General features: G+C 48.8%; 1 protein-coding gene across 3 annotated transcripts in view; it reads right to left on the reverse strand.

The window, feature by feature from the left end:
* Positions 1 to 17,104, reverse strand: part of ZHX3 (zinc fingers and homeoboxes 3) — a 43,677-nt gene that overhangs the window by 14,699 nt on the left and 11,874 nt on the right. Inside the window, exon 1 of one of the 3 annotated variants that reach the window (XM_075349864.1) lies at positions 12,594 to 12,659. The exons of the other annotated variants lie outside the window; for them this stretch is intronic. The gene's annotated coding sequence lies outside the window, so the exon portion shown is untranslated. Of the gene's footprint in view, positions 1 to 12,593; positions 12,660 to 17,104 lie in introns of those variants that run through there. 3 annotated transcript variants of the gene reach the window in all.

Below are 17,104 nucleotides of genomic sequence, written 5' to 3' on the forward strand. Positions count from 1 at the left end.
GGCAATAACCAACTTCCTCACTTTTCCAATCAGATTTCCAGCATGTCCGCCTAGTTTCACACATCCGGCTTTTTCCCGGTTTGGCAGATGCAGCGCACGCCAGTACAGTACGATACAGTACAATGGCAGCGCTGCAACTTCCGGGTCACATGCCAGCATGTGACCGGCGTTTGTCACGCTGCCACTGTACTGTATACACTGTACTGGAGTGCGCCGCACTGTACTAAGGCCTGGAGAAACTGGCTGATGTGATGAGCTTTGCCATCTTTTACTGCCAGTGTTTTACTAACAATTTCTTTCTTGTCACAAACATATCGAACATTGATGGCAAAATAATTCAGTGAAATGCAGTGACACTGGGCGAAAAGATAGGACATTCAGACACATTTTGTGAGGATCCGTTTTTGGACTCAAAAACAAATCCTCACAAAAAATGAGCATGTCAGATTGTGGTGTTTTTCTAGTCTGATTTTGCTATTGAAAGCATTATCTATGAGCTCAGAAACCTTTCAGGTGATGCAATTTTTTTTTAAAAAGCTGATCTGCTTTTGCAGCTGAAAAAATGTATTCTCAAAAAACACAGCAAAACCACTGTGTTAATGCAGCCTTATTATCAGGAATAGAACAGCCGTTTATAGGACATTTCATAACTTTCCCAAATTCCTATGAAAAAATATTCAGCACATTCTGCATTGAACTACTGTCCCCAATTTATTATATATATTTTAGGAGTCGATGCATTTTATACCGACTCCACCAAAATGAGCTCCGACTCCACAGCCCTGGTAGTAATTGCAGAGAAGGAAGAGCAGAGCTTCGCCACTGTTTTCCCTAAAATAGTGGTGTAGTTAGATTTGTGACAACAGGATGCCTGCTGATTAGATGCCATATTACTCATGATAGGTTCCCCTTTAAAAAAGGTAGACAAGCCGCTGCCAGATACCTGTGTCTTTTTTTTTTTTTTTTTTTCACTCCTCCAACTGATGCATAAGCACACACTACTGAACGAACATGTGTAATAATAGAGATAAGTCTATACAGCTCTGGCAAAAATTAGGAGACCATTGCACATTTTTTTTTTTTATAAAAATAAGCTTCTCTACATGTCCGACAGCCATTCCATTCCATTATCGGTTGAATTCCAACCATAGTACAGACCAGTAGAGGGCGAAAGCGACTCTCCACTGACTGGGAGGACCGTCATCTTATTGGAATGTCACTCAGCAACTGAAGGATGACATCAAGTGACCTACAAAAGGAACGGCAACTGGGGTGAAGTGCACGGCAACTTTGTTTGTAACAGAGACAGGGCTCAAGTCATGTCAAGCTAGAAAAAAAGCCTTTCATCAATGAGAATCAAAGGAGAGCCAGGCTGAAGTTTGGCAAAGACCATAAGGATTGACCATAGAGGACTAGAGTAAGGTATTCTTCTCTGATGAGTCTAATTTTCAGCTTTGCCAACACCTGGTTGATTAATGGTTAGACTGAACTGGAGAGGTGTACAAGCCACAGTGTCTTGCACCCACTGTGAAACTTGGTGGAGGATCGGTGATTATCTGGGGATGCTTTAGCAAAGCTGTAATTGGGCAGATTAAACTTTGTGAAGGACGTATGACTGAAGCTGCATACAAGGTTATCCTGGAAAAAACAGTTGCTTCCTTCTGCTCAGGCAATGTTCCCCAACTCTGAGGACTGTTTTTTCCAGCAGGACAATGCGCCATGCCACACAGCCGGGTCAATCAATGTGTGGATGAAGGACCACCACATCAAAACCCAAATCACGGCCAGCCCAATCTCCAGATCTGAACCCCATTGAAAACCTCTGGAATGTAATCAAGAGGAAGATGGATAGTCACAAGCCATCAAAGAAGAACTGCTTACATTTTTGCACCAGGAGTGGCATAAGGGAACCCAAAAGCAGTGTGAAAGACTGGTGGAAAGCATGCCAAGACACATGAAAGCTGTGATTAAAAATCATGGTAAAATATTGATTTCTGAACTCTTCCTGAGTTAACAACATTAGTATTGTTGTTTCTAAATGATTATGAACCTGTTTTCTTTCCATTATTTGAGGTCTGAAAAGGAATGCATTGTTTTGGTTATGTTGACCATTTCTCATTTTCAGAAAATAAATAAAAAAAGTATTGCTTAGAAATTCAGAGAAATGTTGTCAGTAGTTTATAGAATAAAAAAACAATTTACATTTTACTCAAAAATATACCTATAAAGAGAAAAATCTGAAAAACTGAAAATTTGGAAGTTGCCTCTTAGATATATACAGCTCTGGCAAAAATTATCAGGAGAAATAGCTGTCAGTTTTCGAAGGGTTACCTTTTCAGGTAGATATTTATTGGGTACAATAACTTAATTGCTGTAAATAAATATAACAAACAGTCATCTACAGAAGAACACTTGAAGGGGTTTTCCCCACAATAAGTGCATTTTAAATCAATAGATTTTAGAATAATAATTTCCAACATTGGAGGTGTTCTGTCCCTGTGCTGAGATAATCTTATATACACAGTATGTGCCCCTGCTGTGTACTGTGTAATGGCAGTGTCTGACTGTACAGGGATATGGTCTGATCATACCACAGCTCCTGGGCAGGGAGGAAGTAACAAAGCATAAAGACATTACAACAGATTCTTTCTGGGGGATAAAACATGGTTTTTAAACAGGGTAAATATTTTATCTCCCGAAAAGCTACTCCGGCAATCCTGTACAGTAATTTCTGTATATTCTTCCTTCCTTGCCCAGGAGCTGTGATATGATCAGACCATGTCCCAGTACAGTCAGACAAGGCCATTACACAGTACATAGCAGGGGCACATATATAGGGTAATCTCAGCACAAAAACAGGTTTTTTGTTTTGTTTTTTTTTTTTAAACACATCTAATTGCAGTTGATTTTAATCAAAGAACTATTGATCAAACTGTACCTTAGTTATTTGTGGACAGCTCCTTCCCAGATACACATGAGATATTAGCTAGGCTTCCCAAGGAGAAAGATGCTGCCAGACAAGACACCTTGGGCAATTACACCCCCCCAAATACAAAAGGAACAAGTCTTTAAATGCAAACTGCCCAAATCCTCATCTCTTCCCTCTCCAGCATTATCTGCGGAAGGAGAAATGGAAGACACCCATACACACTAGGCTGTTCCCGTCCAAATCGGTGTTTCGGCTGCTGTATATGCAAAAATACAACGATAGCACATTTACATGGTACAACTATTGCCTATGTGTAAAGCCAATTATTACCTTGAATCTGGCATAGATCATATAACATGAAAAGAATTGGAAAAACATGCACATTGCTGCAGACTATGTGGCCGCCATGTATTTAGAAATTAGGAATATATGCCCCATGGGAGTAAGGCTGCTTTTACACTGTTTTTTTAACATGCGTCATGAATGTTTTTTTGCTGTAAAAGCGGATCCTGCTTTTACAGCAAAAAACGCATGCTAACGCATGTGTTATTTTGCAGGATCCTGTCACTGGATGTTTAGGGGCGGGCATTGGAGTCATGTGATCGGGAGTGAGGGGAACTAAACGTGCCAGACTGGGAGCCGGCTTCTTACAACTGCGGAGGTTCGTAACCAAGGTAAACATCGGGTAACTTGCTTGGATACCCGATATTTATCTTGGTTACGAGCGTCTGTACACGTAACCAACGTAAACATCGGGTAACTAAGAGAAGTGGTTACCCGATATTTACCTTGGTTACGAGTGTCCACAGCTCTCAGGCGGGGGAGAGGGAGGGGGAGAGACAGAGCGAGAGAGAGAGGGAGGAATGAGAGGGTGGAGGGAGGTGGAGAGGGAGGGACTGATCACAGAGGCTGGATTCTGGGCATGCTCAGTAGAGCAAGCAGGATCCTGTCTATCAGCATGCCAGCGTTCACATGCGTTTGCATGCAGTATAGTCAGGATCCAGCAATTTGCAGAAGTTGGACGCAGCTCAAAATCGCTACAAGTAGCGTTTTTGAAAAATGTTAAAAAACTGCAAGTCGCTGGATCCTCACTATAACGCACGCAAACGCAGGTGAACGCATGTTAACGCGAGTCCATTGCAAATGCATTGAAATGAAAACGCATTTGCACTGGATCCGCTTTTGCGTTAAAAAAAAAACGTTCATGACGGCTGTTAAAAAAAAAACGTAGTGTGAAAGCAGCCTAACACTGGAAAAAAATGGCTACTAGCACTTTGGCTCCGTATATACCATTTTTAATAATATATGCTGCCTCATTACACTGTTTATCAAAGCCAAAACACATTTTCAATAGTGAACGTGGCAGCAGAAATAGGAGAATTATTAGGAAACCATTACTTAACCCAAAACAAAGGAGGAACATTCTCAGAAAACTGAATGTCAGCTCCCGGGAAAGTACAGACACTTTCACCTGAACAATCAGATTATGTAAGAATAAGGGTCCAATAGTGCTGTCATTCCAAGTGACCAGACTGGGAAGAGCGTGACATGCAGCCAAGTAACACCAGGACAGTGTGTTCTGCCATCTGCAGACATGGAAAAATACTGCGCAGAAACAAGAACGGAGCACCAGGAATCTACAGAGCAAAGGCATAGCGTACACACGAATCTAGGGCGCACACCACACTCTTACGGATCTATAGGGGGCGCCCATCATGTAATCAGGACTGGACCTCAAGAGGCTCACACTGTAAAGCTGGCTACTGACGTGCGAAAAGTGCTCGCAGTCGCCCCCATCCCCCTCACATTAAACTGAATGTTCGGCACAGCCAAAGAGCAGTGCTGTTCTATGGAGGGAGGTGTGAATATACTTGGCTGACATTTCCTCACTGTTCAGTGGGAAGGAACTGAAGTCAGAAGGCAGGATCTGACCACAAATTCTCAGCAAGCCTGCTCAGGAAGAGTCGCAAAGTTTTATGCTGAATTTTACAATGCAGTCATTTCTTTTTTTTATGTAGAACTTGACCAGACCTGAAAAGTGTTAAAAAAAACAAAAAAAAACAAAAACCTACCAATTAAAGTTTAGCTGTTAAATGCAAACTTATTATATCCGATGGACTCACTGTGCTGACGATCCGCAGACCCCTTTTTAAGGGAATATGTCACCAGGTTTTTGCTACATGATATAAGAAAAAAGAGACCCTGAATCCAACGATGTTACTTAGTTTACTGGGTTCAGCAGTTGTGACACAATTAGAGTTCTTAGATGTATCAGTGCTCCGAAACCTAACCCGTCCACACCACAGCTCTCTATGTGTATGGTCTATTGACAGTGAGCTGCTTATCACAGTATAGGCATTGTCAGATTACTTTGCACAAGGTGGCGAATCATAATGATGTCCTAGTGATAAAACCAGCTTAGCTGAAATCTATCTCAGCCCCATCTCTTGCTGTCTTTGCATGACATAGCAAAAACCTGCTGACAGATTCAATTAAGCCCAAGACTCCTTGGATATTTTCAGATTAAGGCTGGACTCACACTAGCGTATGGCATCCGATACGACAGCATCGGATGAGATATGCTAATGACCCCCGGCTCTGCTGTGAGCCTGAGCCGAGTGTCATGCGACTGACGCGATCTTGCGATCGGGTTACAGCTGCGAAGCTGAGGGCGGGTACTGCGGAGGAGAGGGAGGGGTTAATCCCCCCCCAATCTCCTCCATTGTCAGCCTGTGCATATATCGCACTGCACTGGGATAGCATCCAAGTGCAGTCCAATGTTTCTCTCGCACCCATAGACTTGAACTCGCAGAAAATCGCAGCAGGTTGCGACTTTTTTCGCATCCAGGATCTGGATGTGAGAAAATCTGACCAACTGCACTCCCTCATTGAGTAACATTGCTCAGAGTACAATGCGAGATTTTCTCACATTGCACTCATCCGTTTTTCATGCTCATGTCAGTGTACCCTAAAGCTATTATAGTGTCCAGCTGCAGTCACTTTCCATTCTGATATTAGCACTTGTACATCTCAAACTCTGTGCATGGGGTTGTCAGAAAAGCAACTATCTTGGATAAAAGAAAGGCCTGGGAATCTATGGCACAGAAAAGGTTGACTTAGACTGAACGGCCGCAGGATACTATTGATGATCAGTAAAAAAAAAAACAAAAAAAAAAAAACATCACTTCTTCCGATGCGTGTTTCTCATTCATCAGGTGATTGGCAGCCTGTTTTTGCAAACATGTACAATATCGATTCACAGGTCAGGCCAAAATTGACAAAGCAATTCTATTAGTTAAGGGGGGAACAAACAGCATTCTGATGCCATCCATATGCTGTCCGCTCATTCCAATTTTCTCATATGTAAGAAAAGAATCCCCCCCCAAAAAATAACGACGTCTGAATGGGGCCTATGTCAGAATGAAGCCATCAGGTACATTATACGATCACTAGCTAATGTTAAATTTTTTATGTAAAACGCGAGTGTCATTTTACTCTTTAGGCACCACTCCAGAATTGTTGTTTTTCAGTGCTGGAGTGGCACTTTAAATGTAAGGCCTCTCCCCCCAATTTTATACTTATTCTTCGGCCTCTCCGGACACCTGGCAATATCTTATGCCCTGTAACTTCTGGCTGGTCAGAAGTTACGTCACAAGCTCTCAATGTAACTGAGCCAAAATGAGGCTCGAGCGAGGTTCTCCTAGACTTGTATTGAGTTGGGACCTCCTGCACACTCCATGGAACACTGGAGCAGCAGGAAAGTCACAAAGCACAGGAGACTGGCTGGAGCGGAGGTGATATAAGATGAAGCTACTGAAGGGCGAGTATAAGACAAGGGGGCAGGGGACTTAGATTTAGGCTGGAGTCATATGAGCATATGGCATCTGATGCCAGCGTGAACGTAGAGTCATTATACTGGATCACAGGTGTGGAGAAGAGGGAGAGCATAAGGCTACTTTCACACATCAGTTTTTTTCCATCAGGTACAATCCGGAAAAAAACGGGTAAAAGGGATCCGGTACCGCATCAGTTTTATCCCCATAGATTTGCATTGTTACCGGATTGTACCTGATGGCTTTGCGTTGCATCCGTTTTTTTCCGGATGCGGCAAAATTTATCAAAGCGGCGGCCGGAGACAACGTGTCTTGCAACGTTTTTTTGTCCGGCAAAAAAAAACGCATCCTGGCGCGAAACGGCGTGTTTTACAATGAAAGCCTATGGACGCCGGATCCAGCGCAATGCGGTAAAAAATGGATGCGGCTACCGGATCAGTTTTTGTAAACTGCGCATGCACAAAATGAAAAAAGCTGATCCTTCCCACAAAAAAAAAAAAAAAAAAAAAAAAAAAAAAGGACAAACCGGATGCAAAAACGGATGCAAACCGGATCCGGTTTTGTAGTGTGAACAGTGCTCTATGCAAGCCACCAGTGTGCAGTTTTACCATCCAGCCATCACCTCCTCCATATTTGGAAGTGAGTGTGAATGGCTCCACCTGCACCTGTGTTGCCTCCACCTAGTGGGGGTTTAGCTGTATCCTGCTGGAGTAGTAGTAGTCTTTTGGCCTGAGCAATATACAGCTGCAATTCCATCTTGCTGTAAGTAATGATATTTTCCTTTTTGCTTTTTTATATGGTTTTGTACGCATCCGGCATAACGGATCCGTTAACAAACACAGTTTACATTTTTTTGCCGGATCCTTTGGATCAGGAAAAAAAGGATTGTGCCTGAATGCAGAAAACTGATGTGTGAAAGTAGCCTTATCGACACATCCTCTGCTGCCTGTGTGCGTATATCACACTGCATTCGAGTGATATCCTCTGGGTGCAGTGCGGTGTCACACACCCCCATAGACTTGAATGGGTGCGAGTGAGCAGAGACTAGCAGAAAATCACTGCTCTACAATTTTTTCCTTAGTCAGATTAGAGCTGCAGCATTTACTAACATTGGGCAGAGTGCAATGCGAGATTTTATCACATTCCACGTGTGAGTCATACGCTAGTGTCACTCCAGCTTTAAAACACCACTCCAGCACTGGAATGAAGAAAAAAAAAAAAAATAAACACAAAAACCACTGAAATGGTGCGTTAATCTAGGTTCACATGTCCATTTGAAACCGGAACAACAACAAAAAACACCAAAAAAAAAGGATGCAAACGTATACCAAATTGAAAGCAAAGTTTGCTCCTAAAGGAAATAAGCTTCTGCTGTGTATCCATCTATATGCCAGTGTGTGTCCCACTTGGAACATATCTATTGTTACTAAAGCTGGCTCCGACCGCCTCTAGTTTTCGGAGGATGAGTAGTGATTAAAAACTGGTCCAATAAACGCATGACATAGTAGGTGACCAACCATTCTGTCATCCCTTACACTTTGATGTATATATTTAGGGCTGCAGACTCTGATTCTCTGTTTTATAGACAGACAAAGCAATCTGTCCATTCCATATGCTAATGGAAGGTTTTAGGTCAGAACTCCATGGCAAAATATTGTATGCAAATGATGGCACTATGCACAAATATTACATAATATTAATATTCATTCATGTATATAGCGCTATTAATTCCACAGCACTTTACATACATTGGGAGGAAACCCAGGCAAACAGAACAAAAACTCCTTGCAGATGTTGTCCTTGGTGGGAATTGAACCCAGCGACGCAAGACTGCAGTGCTAACCACTGAGCCACCCAAGGGTACGTGCTCATGATCAGTGTTTGCATGCAGCATGTTTCAGCTGCATTCAAAATGCTGCGATGTACAGTACAAGCACAGTGGATGGGATTTATAGAAATCCCATATTCACTGTGCGTGTATGGCCCGCAGAGAAAACTGACATGCGGAGCGGCTTCCCGAGCCACAAGCATGTCAATTCTTTGCTGCGGATTGGCATGCGTCCTCTGTAAGGAGAACATAAGTGAGAGACCGCTGTGCACTGAACCCCGACCGTGGGCAAGAGCAGCTGTGGTCTATTGTGGAAGAGACTCGCGGACCCTCAGGTCAGGACCCGCTGTGTCCAGGACGCAGCAGGTCCTGATCGTTGCCACGTATCCTAATGTAGGGACGGGACGGGCATTCAACTGGCTTCAGGAGAACTTCACAGAAAACTGGATATTTTGGAACTGTAATGGCGCAGATATGAATATTATGCAACAAGTCTACAACCTACAATAGCCCTCAGTCCAGTAGACCACTGCGCAACCAGCTCTGTCCTCACCTATTGTACCATCACCCATTCCCTGTAGACCAGGGGTGGGGAACCTCCGGCCCGCGGGCCGCATGCGGCCCGCCATGACCTTTTATGTGGCCCCCGGGCAGATTCCCGGGGGAGGCAGTGCTCGTGCTGTCACCGCAGTTTGCTGCCGCCGGCCCTTTAAATCCACACATTGCTGTTTGTGCTGAAATGTGTTCTCCCGTCGGCCAGTGCCAATTGTGGGCGGGTCCACAGCAGCCTCACAGTTTCTAGCCTTGTGTGTCCGCCCCCTGCCCTCCGGAGATCAGTGCCTGCCTTCTCCTTCAAGTTCTGATGCAGTGTCCGGCTCCTGCCCTCCGGAGATCAGTGCCTGCCTTCTCCTTCAAGTTCTGATGCAGTGTCCGGCTCCTGCACTCCGGTGATGTGAGTGCAATGCTGCTGTGAGTCCAGCGCCGACCCTCTGCTGCTATGTGCCCTGCCCAATGCTTTGTGCCTCCCCACACCAGTTCTGTAAACCCTCTCCCCCAGAGTTGCATGAAACTCTCAGCGCAGTGTGGCCCCCAATGTCCTGTGTGCACCCCTCCCCCAGTCCTGTGTGCAGCCCCCCAATGTCCTGTGTGCAGCCCATCACCCAGTAGTCCTGTTTGCACCCCCCCAATCCTGTGTGCACCCCTCCCCCAGTCCTGTGTGCACCCCTCCCCCAGTCCTGTGTGCAGCCCCCCAATGTCCTGTGTGCACCCCCACACAATCCTATGTGCAGCCCATCACCCAGTCCTGTGTGCACCCCCCCAGTCCTGTGTGCACCCCCCCAGTCCTGTGTGCACCCCCCCAGTCCTGTGTGCACCCCCCCAGTCCTGTGTGCACCCCCCCAGTCCTGTGTGCACCCCCCCAGTCCTGTGTGCACCCCCCCGTGATGGCTGTGCAGCCCCCCCGTGATGGCTGTGCAGCCCCCCCGTGATGGCTGTGCAGCCCCCCCCGTGATGGCTGTGCAGCCCCCCCAGTGATGTCTGTGCAGCCCCCCCCCCGTGATGTCTGTGCAGCCCCCCCCCCGTGATGTCTGTGCAGCCCCCCCCCCGTGATGTCTGTGCAGCCCCCCCCCCCGTGATGTCTGTGCAGCCCCCCCCGTGATGTCTGTGCAGCCCCCCCCCAGTGATGTCTGCAGCCCCCCCCCAGTGATGTCTGCAGCCCCCCCCCAGTGATGTCTGCAGCCCCCCCCCAGTGATGTCTGTGCAGCCCCCCGCAGTGATGTCTGTGCAGCCCCCCGCAGTGATGTCTGTGCAGCCCCCCGCAGTGATGTCTGTGCAGCCCCCCGCAGTGATGTCTGTGCAGCCCCCCGCAGTGATGTCTGTGCAGCCCCCCACAGTGATGTCTGTGCAGCCCCCCACAGTGATGTCTGTGCAGCCCCCCACAGTGATGTCTGTGCAGCCCCCCACAGTGATGTCTGTGCAGCCCCCCACAGTGATGTCTGTGCAGCCCCCCACAGTGATGTCTGTGCAGCCCCCCACAGTGATGTCTGTGCAGCCCCCCACAGTGATGTCTGTGCAGCCCCCCACAGTGATGTCTGTGCAGCCCCCACAGTGATGTCTGTGCAGCCCCCACAGTGATGTCTGTGCAGCCCCCCACAGTGATGTCTGTGCAGCCCCCCACAGTGATGTCTGTGCAGCCCCCCACAGTGATGTCTGTGCCTCCCCCCACAGTGATGTCTGTGCCTCCCCACAGTGATGTCTGTGCCTCCCCACAGTGATGTCTGTGCCTCCCACACAGTGATGTCTGTGCCTCCCACACAGTGATGTCTGTGCCTCCCACACAGTGATGTCTGTGCCTCCCACACAGTGGTGTCTGTGCCTCCCACACAGTGGTGTCTGTGCCTCCCCGCGTGTGGTGTCTGTGCCCCCAGCCCCGCGTGTGGTGTCTGTGCCCCCAGCCCCGCGTGTGGTGTCTGTGCCCCCAGCCCCGCGTGTGGTGTCTGTGCCCCCAGCCCCGCGTGTGGTGTCTGTGCCCCCAGCCCCGCGTGTGGTGTCTGTGCCCCCAGCCCCGCGTGTGGTGTCTGTGCCCCCAGCCCCGCGTGTGGTGTCTGTGCCCCCAGCCCCGCGTGTGGTGTCTGTGCCCCCAGCCCCGCGTGTGGTGTCTGTGCCCCCAGCCCCGCGTGTGGTGTCTGTGCCCCCAGCCCCGCGTGTGGTGTCTGTGCCCCCAGCCCCGCGTGTGGTGTCTGTGCCCCCAGCCCCGCGTGTGGTGTCTGTGCCCCCAGCCCCGCGTGTGGTGTCTGTGCCCCCAGCCCCGCGTGTGGTGTCTGTGCCCCCAGCCCCGCGTGTGGTGTCTGTGCCCCCAGCCCCGCGTGTGGTGTCTGTGCCCCCAGCCCCGCGTGTGGTGTCTGTGCCCCCAGCCCCGCGTGTGGTGTCTGTGCCCCCAGCCCCGCGTGTGGTGTCTGTGCCCCCAGCCCCGCGTGTGGTGTCTGTGCCCCCAGCCCCGCGTGTGGTGTCTGTGCCCCCAGCCCCGCGTGTGGTGTCTGTGCCCCCAGCCCCGCGTGTGGTGTCTGTGCCCCCAGCCCCGCGTGTGGTGTCTGTGCCCCCAGCCCCGCGTGTGGTGTCTGTGCCCCCAGCCCCGCGTGTGGTGTCTGTGCCCCCAGCCCCGCGTGTGGTGTCTGTGCCCCCAGCCCCGCGTGTGGTGTCTGTGCCCCCAGCCCCGCGTGTGGTGTCTGTGCCCCCAGCCCCGCGTGTGGTGTCTGTGCCCCCAGCCCCGCGTGTGGTGTCTGTGCCCCCAGCCCCGCGTGTGGTGTCTGTGCCCCCAGCCCCATGCCCCCAGTTAATTAATTGCTTCACCCAATATAGCAGGGTCATTTAAACATTGATAATTTTGTGCGGCCCCCGAAGGTTGGTAGAAATTTCCAAATGGCCCCCGACAGAAAAAAGGTTCCCCACCCCTGCTGTAGACTGTGAGCCCTCGCGGGCAGGGTCCTCTCTCCTCCTATACCTGTCTGTTTTGTATTGTTAATGATTATTGTACATATACCCTCTCTCACTTGTAAAGCGTCATGGAATAAATGGCGCTATAATAATAAATAATTAAAAATCAGGATCAGGAAGTGTGAGTTATGATCATAACATTTTGTGCCATCGCTTTCTGCCATTTGTGATTCACTAGTTGACTTATCTGCTATTGTCAGATGATTCCATCATTTTCTCAATGTTTCCAGTAAACAAGCTGCTGTCCACATCATTTACTAATATGTTAGAAGTAAAGCATAGGCAACATTATCACTAAAGACAAAGTTCAGCCTTCCTGGCACATGGATCCCTAATACATTCATATAGGGATCCGTGCCAGGAATTTATTTTATAGGCCTCCTGTCTTATCAGAGACTAAATGTATCGAGAAAGAAACAGATATGCACGAGTCTCATGTTAGGTGTCCAGGAAAAAGGTCAATTGTGGCAGCAAGAACAAGACAACAAGGACTTCAATAACCAAATCTCACATTATACTACACCCAAATAAAGTTCCGCTAAAGCTGCTGGAATCTCGCGTTGTGTTTTTCCATCCCTGGTCTCAAGCTCCCACAGCATAAATAAATGACAGTGCGCATGATCAGATTGCTGCAGGAGGGCTGGAAGTAGTGAAGCATGTCGAAAATCTGACCCACAATCAGCCTGACAGGCAAAAGGAAAGAGTGAAGCGGAACAGATTGTGCCTGGCGGACATCAAGCATTTGAGCGCATGGAGGCCCAGCTAACAAGTAAAACTGAGGCATGAAGATGCTACCGTCATATTCCATAGGGGGCATGAGAAAGTGACTCCGATAGCAGAACACTGAATTAAAGGTTTACAATGAACCAGAAGAAACAAGACAATGGACAGTTAAATAGCAAGAAACGTCTACAGTACCGAGTATGGAGAACAGAGTGACTGTCAGGCCGTGTGTGCACGTTGTGTTTGTCGCGTTTTAAACTGCACTATGTCAATGACAAACTGCATGCTTTTACTTCCCCAGCAAAGTCTAGGAGAAATATGATTTTCCATGCGCACGTTTTTTGTTTTTTTACTTTTAATCAGTGTTTTATTTGTCAAATATTTGTCAAAATCTTTGATTTAAAAAAAACCCAAAAACCACCAGCATGTCAATTCTTTTACGTTTTTGTCACCCATAGAACTCATTGAGGGGATAAAAAAAATGGATGGCAAAATGCATGGCGACAAATGGGTTGTGTTCTTGTTACAAAAAAAAAAAAAAAAAAAAAAAAAAAAAACGCAGGTCACCCACAAATCTCTATCTCTCCACTTCATACTTAGCGATCACCGGCGCAGCTGTCACACTGCTCCCGCAGCCTCTCATTCGTCTCATTACATATTCAGTGCACCCACTCATTAGGCTCATACATAGCCACTGCTTCCTGTGTTTGGTTGGTGTCAGACGCACCCCCATGCTGAGTGAAAGCTGTCTGACTGCGACCAATCACAGCCACCGGTGGGCGGGTCTATATCATACAGGAAAAAAAAACAAAAACGTGCAGTTTCCCCAATTTTGATACCCAGCCAAGATAAAGCCTCACAGTTGGTGAGCTGGTATTCTCAGACTGGGGAGGCCTATGTTATTGGGAGCCCCCAGCATAAAAAATATTAGCCAGCAGCCGCCCGGAATTGCCGCATCCATTAGATGCAACAGTCCTGGGACTTTACCCAGCTCTTCCCAATTACCTTGGAGCGGTGGCAATCGGAACAATAAGGGGTTAATGGCAGCCCATAGCTGCCACTAAGACCTAGGTTAGTGATGGCAGGCATCTATGAGACACCCCACATTACTAATCTGTAAGTGAAAGTAAATAACCACAAATAGCCAAAAAAAAAATCCATAATTTGAAATAAAATAAAAAAAAAGCACCCTCTTTCACCACTTTATTATCCCCCAAACACCCCTCCAGGTCCGAAGTAATCCACATGGGGTCCCACAGCGATTCAGCTCTTCTACATCTGTCCTGTCACAGCGAGCGTCAGAGCATGATTGTCAGCTTTGAGTGTAGACAGAGCCGCGCGATCAGAATCAACTCAGGTAAAACCCCTGACGACATAGCTGCAGGCCCCGCAGTACGGCGTGTGTCATGGCAGTGACGTCACAGGTTCACCGCTGTTAGATTCAGGCCGCAACTAAAGTGAGCTGCGCCATCGGCGGTGACGTCACTCAGTTGAGTCCTCCCCCTGCGGCTCACTTCAGTCGCGGTCTGATTTGTGGTAATAGGTGGAGGACTCACCTGTGACCGGAAATCACTTGAGTGACTGCACTGCTGATCACGCGGCTCACTTCAGCCACTCGGGTGATTTGCTTTTAGGGTACTTTCACACTTGCGTTGAACGGCATCCGTTGCATTGCGTTGTGTAACGGATGTGTTGCATATAGTGGCACAACGGATGCTGCAAAACAACGCAATTCGTTTTGGTTTTTTTTGTTTTTTTTTACCAGCGGCAGACTATTGTGAACGATCAGCTGATCGCTCCCTGCAGCCGGCCGCCGGGTGATCAGCTGATCGCTCCCTGCAGCCGGCCGCCGGGTGATCAGCTGATCGCTCCCTGCAGCCGGCCGCCGGGTGATCAGCTGATCGCTCCCTGCAGCCGGCCGCCGGGTGATCAGCTGATCGCTCCCTGCAGCCGGCCGCCGCGTGATCAGCTGAGCGCTCCCTGCAGCCGGCCGCCGGGTGATCAGCTGATCGCTCCCTGCAGCCGGCCGCCGCGTGATCAGCTGAGCGCTCCCTGCAGCCGGCCGCCGCGTGATCAGCTGAGCGCTCCCTGCAGCCGGCCGCCGGGTGATCAGCTGAGCGCTCCCTGCAGCCGGCCGCCGGGTGATCAGCTGAGCGCTCCCTGCAGCCGGCCGCCGGGTGATCAGCTGAGCGCTCCCTGCAGCCGGCCGCCGGGTGATCAGCTGAGCGCTCCCTGCAGCCGGCCGCCGGGTGATCAGCTGAGCGCTCCCTGCAGCCGGCCGCCGGGTGATCAGCTGAGCGCTCCCTGCAGCCGGCCGCCGGGTGATCAGCTGAGCGCTCCCTGCAGCCGGCCGCCGGGTGATCAGCTGAGCGCTCCCTGCAGCCGGCCGCCGGGTGATCAGCTGAGCGCTCCCTGCAGCCGGCCGCCGGGTGATCAGCTGAGCGCTCCCTGCAGCCGGCCGCCGGGTGATCAGCTGAGCGCTCCCTGCAGCCGGCCGCCGGGTGATCAGCTGAGCGCTCCCTGCAGCCGGCCGCCGGGTGATCAGCTGAGCGCTGTCACTTGCCGGCGCCCGAGCATGCCGGCGGGCGCTCAGCTGAGCGCTGTGACTTGCCGGCGGCCGGGCATGCTGGCGGCCAGGCGCTCAGCTGAACGTTCGGCCACCGCGAGCCAAAATAAAGTTTGATTTATAAAAAAAAAAAAAAGCATGCGCAGTGAAATCCAGAGGATTCCGCTGCTCAAAATAACGTTACATGCTGCGTTCCTCCCGCTGGGCGGAAGCAACGGAGCGTCGCCCAGCGGAAGCAACGCAGGTCCTTTTGGTACAATCCGTCATCCATACAAGTCTATGGGAAATAGCGGAATCCGTTAACGGATTCCGCTGTTTTCCAAAAGGGCGGATTGTAACGGAAGGAAATAAACGCAAGTGTGAAAGTACCCTTACAGGTGGAGGTCTCCAGCTGTAGCTGCTGCTAACCTGAGTGACGGCACCGCTGACCACGCGGCTCACTTCAGTTTCAAATAAAGGATTTTTTGGGAGTTTGTGTTTATTTACTTTTACTTCCAGATTGGTGATGGGCTGTCTCAGACGGTTGCCATCACTAAGCTAGGGCCTAGTAGCAGCTGTGGCCTGTTATTAACTCGTTATTACCTTGACTGCCACCACACCAGGGCAACGGGTAGATCTTATAAATGCGCCACTTCTGGGGCGGCTGTGGGCTGCTATTGTAAGGCTGGAAAGGTCCAAATAACGATGGCTCTTTCCACCCTAATAATATCAGCCCCCAGTTGTCTGCTGTAGCTTAGCTGACTTTAGAAAAATGGGGGGACCCCATTTTTTTTTTAGATTATTTTTTTTTTAATTTGATTTAAAAAAAAAAACTAAGTGTGGGATCCTCTTTATTTTCATAAACAGGCAAGATACACCAGACAGCTGGAGGTTGCAGCCTGTAGCTGCTGCAGTTCCTGTGCTGGATATGAAAAATGGCTGGAGCCCACATCATTTTTTTACCCCCCCCCCACCCCAAAAAAACAAACAAACATAAAAATCAAAATCAAATCTTTATTTTTATATAGCGCTAACATATTCCGCAGCGATTTACATAAATCAGGAACACTGTCCCCATTGGGGCTCACAATCTAAAGTCCCTATCTGTATGTCTTTGGAGTGTGGGAGAAAACCCACGCAAACAAGGGGAGAACATACAAACTCCTTGCAGGTGGTGTCCTTGGTGGGATTTGAACCCAGGACCCCAGCGCTGCAAGATTGCAGTGCTAACCACTGAGCCACCGTGCCGCCAAACAACTGGCCAAGCTAGCCTTTCTATCAAGCTATTCTAGATGTTCTCTTTCTTTCTAATATCCTATCCCACCATGTTTTTTTTCACCTATAAAAAAAAAAAAAAAAAAAAAAAAAAGCATTAACAAACTACAAAAACGCATGCGTTTTTTACTGCTTTTTGTTGTGAAATGCAGTGTTTACAGTTGTCAGTCTGCCACATGGTGCAGTTTTGTTGTCAAACCTAAAACTCAGCGTGCGTACATACCCCAATACTCCACAGGAACCAGGCTGTAAATCAGAGCCCAAAATACAACTGACCACTTCCTTGAGGTATCAGACATGCCTGCTTCTTCACCACAGGAAAAGGAGTGTACATACATTCTGCTGCACAGGTTTAATGGGGAAAAAAAAAATATAAATAAAAAATAAAAAACTCTGTCCTTCCGGTGGGCGTCTTACTCAGTCTACATGAGCCACTGTGGGTTCACCTCATATCTAGACCTGCCCATCCCCACAGTTTT

Source organism: Anomaloglossus baeobatrachus, chromosome 5 (assembly GCF_048569485.1).
Source record: "Anomaloglossus baeobatrachus isolate aAnoBae1 chromosome 5, aAnoBae1.hap1, whole genome shotgun sequence".
NCBI classification, from domain to species: domain Eukaryota; kingdom Metazoa; phylum Chordata; class Amphibia; order Anura; family Aromobatidae; genus Anomaloglossus; species Anomaloglossus baeobatrachus.